We start from the raw sequence: 7,365 nt of genomic DNA on the forward strand, positions 1-7,365 counted from the left end.
CAACAACACATTTCAATACCAAACTATCAACAAGTCAGATGAAAAGAAAAGAAAAACTACTGTTCTACTATTCAATTCATCCAGAGATGCACAAAACCATGTTTATTTTTGTCCTTCTCTGTTCAAATTTATTGACCTGCGTTTTCTGTTAGGTTTTCGTACTATAACAGTCCATGTATGGTTCTAAATTTTATGAGAACAAGAAAAGCTCTATGATGGCAGTGTTGTTCTTTTTGGAGACAACCCTTAAATCATCGTTCTTTGTTTTCTCAAAGTTGAAAAAGAAAAGCTCAGATCACTGTTTGTTTATCTGCAGGATCTCTTTTACTTTGGAAACCTTTTAGATTGAAACGTAAGCTTGCCTGCAGCGTGTGATCAAATAATGCAGAATTTCGAGGTTTTTTTTAAACAAGGATTTGCACTTTCTGTTTTGCATAAAGACCATCTTGCATTAGAGTTGAGGGTTTTGTTGGTATTTGTTACCAAAGTATTTTCACAACAAATTAAATTATTCTATTAATAAATAGTGAAAAAAGAAAAGTAATGATGATGGCATGTATAATAGCAGGTGAGCAAACATTGGAGTTATTTATTGTTATTTGTAACACCCCAATTTAGGGGCTAAATTATAGAAATTATAAAGTATTGAATTTAACTGGTATTTTGAAAGAAATGGTGGATTATATTGTAAAATTTCAAAGTTGACAGACCGTTTTAAGAAGTGCAGGAAATTTTGTGGCTAAACTCATAGTTTAACCATTTTTCTTTTGGAGATATTATAAACCCATTTCCCGTGTATTTCTGCAAAAACATTCCCATTTTCTCACCCCTTTGAAGCTCCTTTCAACTTCGATCTACTCGTCGTCCGACCTCCGATCGACGAACCGAAACCACTATCGTGTTCGTTGTCGACCAAGGAACAAAACCCCTCAAACCTTTTGTCGTTAATCGTCGCCGTTCGTCGTTAATTTCAGTCAGAAGTATCATCAGTAATAACTCAATTTCAGTTGGTTTTTCGTCGATTCACGATGATCCGATCATCCGTTTACGACACCTACCGCACCATCGTGTTCTTTACATCGTTTCGAGACCACCAGTGTTCTCCGTTTCTCCGTCGTCGCCGGCGCGTGGAGGGGTGAGACTGTCAAAGTTTACGATGTTTCAGAATCGAGCTCTCCGATGTTCAAAATTGTGAACCGAGATTTGTAAGTGCCTCAAAATGCCTTAAAATAATTTTTAAGAATTTTTGCTGAAATTTTTCGACACCGTATCACTGTTCACGCGCCGCACACGCCACCCCCGAGAGTGGGCATCGTCTGGTTGTAATTAATTTCTGTTTGGGTGCTATTTGTGTAAAATTCGGGTGTTAGTTTCTTAAATATTTGCAAAAGGTGGCTAATTTTGTAATTAATTTCTGTTAGGGTGATATTTGTGTAAAATGGTCGACTGTTGACTAGAACTTTAACCGAGTATACCTATCCTGACGTTTTTCGAAGTTTCGAATCTGATTCCACAGTCCGTTTTTCGAAATTCAGACCCGAAGGCCTCGAAATTGCCAGTCAAACCCGTTGACTTTCATTTTGACCGAAAATTCCAAATTTTCGAAAAGTCATATTTTATGTTTTTGACGTCCTGAATCCGAATACGAAGTCCGTTTCACCAAATTCGAAACCGGTAAGCTATTTTCACTGATTTATCATCCGATTCGATCCGTTTTTCAGAATTAAGCTCCGTTGTTTTATGTAATTTCTATTGATATGGATCCGAGGAAATATTGGAAGAGGATTTCAAGATCGAGGGAGTTCGAATAGAATTTAATGGTCGATTAATATTGCACGAAAATTGAGGTAATACTTTACTACCTCTTTATGTTGTATGATACATGTTTATATTGGTAAATGCTTGAAAAAGATAACGTTGGTCACTTTTGTGGAGTTGAATAATTTATTCACTCGATATGAATGTGGTAAAAATTCTGTAACTGAATACGGATCGAATGACTAATATAAGAGATTGAGGAATTGTTAGAATTAAATTACAAGTTTGTTATTAGTGATAAATAAATCATCCCTAAATTTATAACTTATATTTTATATCATCAAAGGTTACATGTTAAAGGTACTTGGATGGGAAATTATGAGAATATTTCGATTAGGTAAAATTACGAAATTACCCTTATATTGGAAAATGACAAGAATTGTCCCTGAAAGTCGATTAATAAATCTGAAAAGACATATTGATCTGATAAATATATTGATGTGCATAAGAAATGTTAGTTTTACTTGGAAATTATGGATAATCAATTTTTAACTCCAAAAGGGTTTATGCAAGATACTAGAAGTATGTTAAGGAAACATTTCAAGATCAGAGAATGTTCGAGGAAACAACTAACCATAGGATCTTTAAATTATAAGTATGCTCGTTAAGAGTTAATACTGAATTCATCTGGTTAAGAAATTACGAAAATGCCCTTGAAAGGTAAAAATAGCTAGAGTTGACCCTGAATGAGAAAGTACTTTGAGGATTTGTTCTTAACTCAATGAATTATGGATTTAATTGTTAAGATCCTGTCTTTGTACAGAAAATTTCTAATAACCTGTTGGTAACTTCTGAGAAGACAATTGACCTGAAAATCTTTGAGTTAAGAATAAATTATCGATTGTGCTCTTTTGTCAGAATTATTTGAAAGGTTTGGAATAAATGATAAGTTGGAATTAAATAATAAGACAAAATGGAAGGAAATGATTGAAATTCACCGGATCTGTAAAATGACCAGAATACCCCTGTAATGAAATAGACTCAAGAATATTACCAAGCTCAGGAATGATTGGATATCCTCGAGCTATGAAAAGAATAGAATGAAACAGAGCACCAGAATGACCAAAATACCCTTATGACCTAAAATTAGTATAAGTGTTGGATTAATTAAGGAATCCAAATAAGCATGGATGTGGTACTACTCTTAAAAGTTATAGATCACATATTAAGCCGAGCAATCAATGCTAGTGTATATGTCAGTACCTGAAATGTATAGATGCTACTTGAATGCGTGTTCGTATTCTCAAGTGTTGTTCGATGATAATTTTGAAAGTACTCAGCTCAGCTCAACTCTAGGTCACATTCGATAATAAGAAATGGATATTTGTTAGACAAATCAACCATGAAGACCAAATTAAATTAAACGGAAGTACAATATGTATCTGAAATTCAGAAACGTCTGGATTATCTGGAAAGCTCTGAAGTAACCGAGATAGACTTGACTGATAAACGAAATGAGTAACCTCAATGACTGAGGTTTAAATAGGTGATTGGATGAGTTTGGGAACACTGTTGAACTTACATGATAAATTATCCTTATGGGTCATAAAACATGAATCAAGTATGTATGTATTTCCTGATATCGTTGAAATATGGAAATGAAATAAAGACTTGGAAGATCTATTCAGCGATGATTACGAAGATGATTTATGGACAAGAATTGTTGGTATTAAAGAGTAAACACTTTTAAAAGGTAGTAAATTGACGGGTCGACATGCATTAGTTCTGAGAGATTGTTCAGTTTGAATTTTTCAATAAACCGATCGATTAACATGGATTGTAAATGTCTTGAAGCTTCGTTTCTCCTTTATTAGCTCAAATCACTCTGGGCATTCTGGAACACTTTCCTGATGCACCCGAAAATATAGTGGGATTCTAAAGTATCAGCCTTAAATGTCTGGCTAGATCGGTTAGTAATCGATTCTCCTCAATAGAACCTTGTTCCTAGAATCCGATCAAATTGCTCGAGTTTCATGTTGTCCTTCTTGATAACGATAAATGCCTTTGAAAAATATACGTGGATACTCTAGTGTGTTCCAAATAAATTACATGACGGTTTTATATGTTTTGAAATGAGTTTAGTACAAGTATTGATTTACTGGTTTATGAACCATGGCAACATGGTAAGTGATTTATGATTATGGTTTTATCGAAAATATAAATTATTTTTGATTTATGGAATCACGGAAACTACTGGTTTATGAATTATAGTTTTATGTTTCACTGGTTATACTCGAACTATTTTACTGGATATTATATGAGTAGACTGGAGGTACAACTCTGATCAAGCTGGAAATTTCTTACGGACCAAAGGGGATCTTTGGGTAGGCTTTCAGGCCGAAGGTACTCCCTTGGGTTAATTATTTGACTATTTATGGTGTATAGGTGGAAATTTGATACACGATTTATTTCATGATCACAGATATGACATATTACTGGATCACGATCCAGGTATTACGATTTACGGATAAAACTGATTTCTACTGGATTTTTATATGGATAGGAATATGGAGTATGGAGGTACAGCCCTGATCCGACTATAAGTCCTTACGGACCTAAGGATATATTGGGTAGGCCCCAAGGCATATCCTTAGGTCGGTTCCCTTTGGTGTGTACATAAGGTAACCCTACGAACCTAAGGATATCTTGGGTAGGTCCCAAGGTATATCCTTAGGTTGGTTTCCTTTGCTGTGTGTATAAGGTAACCCTACAGACCTAAGGATATCTTGGGTAGGCCCCAAAGTATATCCTTAGATTGGTTCCCTTAGTTGTGTGCTTAAGGTAACCCTACGAGTATAAGGATATCCTTGGGTAGATCCAAGGTATATCCTTAGGTTGGCTCCCCTTTTTGCTGTGTGCTGAGGGAAAGCCCTATAGATGCAATTCTGGGGAACTATATAATGGAGTTTGGTTGGGGGTTCAACTATGGTTTTAAAAGATTTATATCTTTTCACTGGTTTTGATTGGAACACACTAGACATCCTATTCGATCTCCTGAAAATGTCATACTTTGAATGCTTCCTATGAACTGTGATCTTCTTGGCTTCAACTTGATGAACTACTAATGGAACCCCAGATTATTCCGCAACGGGTATACGTCTGATTCAATAAGGAAATTATATGGTTTTCCATTTATCTGCATGTCATGTAGCATAATCTGGTAGTTCTGTATTACTGATCTTTTCGAAGCTCACTCTATTACTTACCATTGCAGGTTAAAACAATTGTACTAGTATAGCTATCAACATCAGTAAGGGAGTTCTTCCGGCGTTGCTTGCAGAGTATGGTACATGTGATTAGGGGGCATGTAATTGTATTTTGGTTTATATCTGAGTTTGAAAAACCTATTTTATTTCTGAATAATAATAAATCATTTTATGATTTGACATGTTTTAAGAAAAGTTTTAAAATTTCCGCTATTTTTACGGTGGGTCGCTCTGGTGGCCCAACTGTGACACTCCAGATCGTATCAGGCTATCCGCATTGGTCTGAGGGGGTTACATTTAGTGGTTTCATAGCTTTGGTTTGAATCAAAAATTTTAAGTTAGACCGGCCGGTCGAATGTAAAAAGATGTCTGGTCAGTACATGCCCCTAGACTACAATCGTACTTCTCTGAGCCGGAACTCCAAGGTTGAATCCCTATCTGTAATGAGCAAACAAAAGTTTTCATCCGTTAGGACTCTATCATTTTATAAAGGAATACGAGCAACGTCTGTCTAAACGCTGTAAAGTAACTCACGAGCCATGTGAGAGTTATTCATCTGAGAAATTCTAACTCGACTCCGGAAATGAAATTTGGATATGCTACAACTCTATGAGCCTATTTTCGTAACCAAGGTTGAATTGATTCTACAAGGATATTTCCGTTCTGATTCTTTTATTGGAATGAGGAAGAGTTCTGATAAGAATGGAAACTCAACTGGTTAAGGATTAGTGGAGGATCCGTATTTCTATAAAAGCTACATGAAAGATATGAAAAGAACCGATGGAAGTTATATTTCTGCAATTATGTGTCATGAATGAATTTCGAGGACGCAATTCTTTTAAGGAGGGGAGAATTGTAACACCCCGATTTAGGGGCTAAATTATAGAAATTATAAAGTATTGGATTTAATTGGTATTTTGAAAGAAACGGTGGATTATATTATAAAATTTCAAAGTTGGCAGACCATTTTAAGAAGTGCAGGAAATTCAATGGCTAAACTCATAGTTTAACCATTTTTCTTTTGGAGATATTATAAACCCATTTCCCTGTGTATTTCTGCAGAAACATTCCCAGTTTCCCACCCCTTTGACGCTCCTTTCAACTCCGATCTACTCGTCGTCCGACCTTCAATCGACGAACCAAAACCACTATCGTGTTCGTTGTCGACCGAGGAACAAAACCCCTTAAACCTTTCGTCGTGAATCGTCGCCGTTCGTCGTTAATTTCAGTCAGAAGTATCATCGGTAATAACTCGATTTCAGTTGGTTTTTCGTCGATTCACGACGATCCGATAATCCGTTTACGACACCTCCCGCACCATCGTGTTCTTTGCATCGTTTCGAGTCCACCGGTGTTCTCCGTTTCTCCGTCGTCACCGGCACGTGGAGGGGTGAGATTGTCAAAGTTTCCGATGCTTCGGAATCGAGCTCTCCGCCGTTCAAAATTGTGAACCGAGATTTGTAAGTGCCTCAAAACGCCTTAAAATAATGTTTAGAAATTTTTCGACACCGTATCACTGTTCACGCGCCGCACACACCGCATACGCCACCGCCGAGAGTGGGCATCGTTTGGTTGTAATTAATTTCTGTTTGGGTGCTATTTGTGTAAAATTCGGGTTTTAGTTTCGTAAATATTTACAGAAGGTGGCTAATTTTGTAATTAATTTCTGTTAGGGTGATATTTGTGTAAAATGGTCGACTGTTGACCGTTGACCATAGTTGACTAGAACTTTGACCGGCGTTGACCGGGCATTAAACGACCTTTGAACGAGTATACCTATCTTGACGATTTTCGACGTTCCGAATCTGATTCCGTAGTCCGTTTTTCGAAATTCAGACCCGAAGGCCTCGAAATTGCCAGTCAAACCCGTTGACTTTCATTTTGACAAAAAAATCCAAATTTTTGAAAAGTCATATTTTATGTTTTTGACGTCCTGAATCTGAATCCGAAGTCCGTTTCACCAAATTCAAACTGGGTAAGATGTTTTTCATTGATTTATCATCTGATTCGATCCGTTTTTCAGAATTAAGCTCCGTTGTTTTATATAATTTCTATTGATATAGATCCAAGGAAATATTAGAAGAGGATTTCAAGATCAAGGGCGTTTGAATAGAATTTAATGGTCGATTAATATTGCACAAAAATCGAGGTAATACTTTACTACCTATTTATGCTTTATGGAACATGTTGATATTGGTAAATGCATGAATAAGATAATGTTGGTCACTTTTGTGGAGTTGAATAATTTATTCACTCGATATGATTGTGGTAGAAATTCTGTAACTGAATACGGATCGAATGACTAATATAAGAGATTGAGGAATTATTAGAATTAAATTAC

This window comes from Hibiscus syriacus, unplaced genomic scaffold (assembly GCF_006381635.1).
Source record: "Hibiscus syriacus cultivar Baekdansim isolate YM2019G1 unplaced genomic scaffold, ASM638163v2 tig00110174_pilon, whole genome shotgun sequence".
Taxonomy (NCBI): Eukaryota; Viridiplantae; Streptophyta; class Magnoliopsida; order Malvales; family Malvaceae; genus Hibiscus; species Hibiscus syriacus.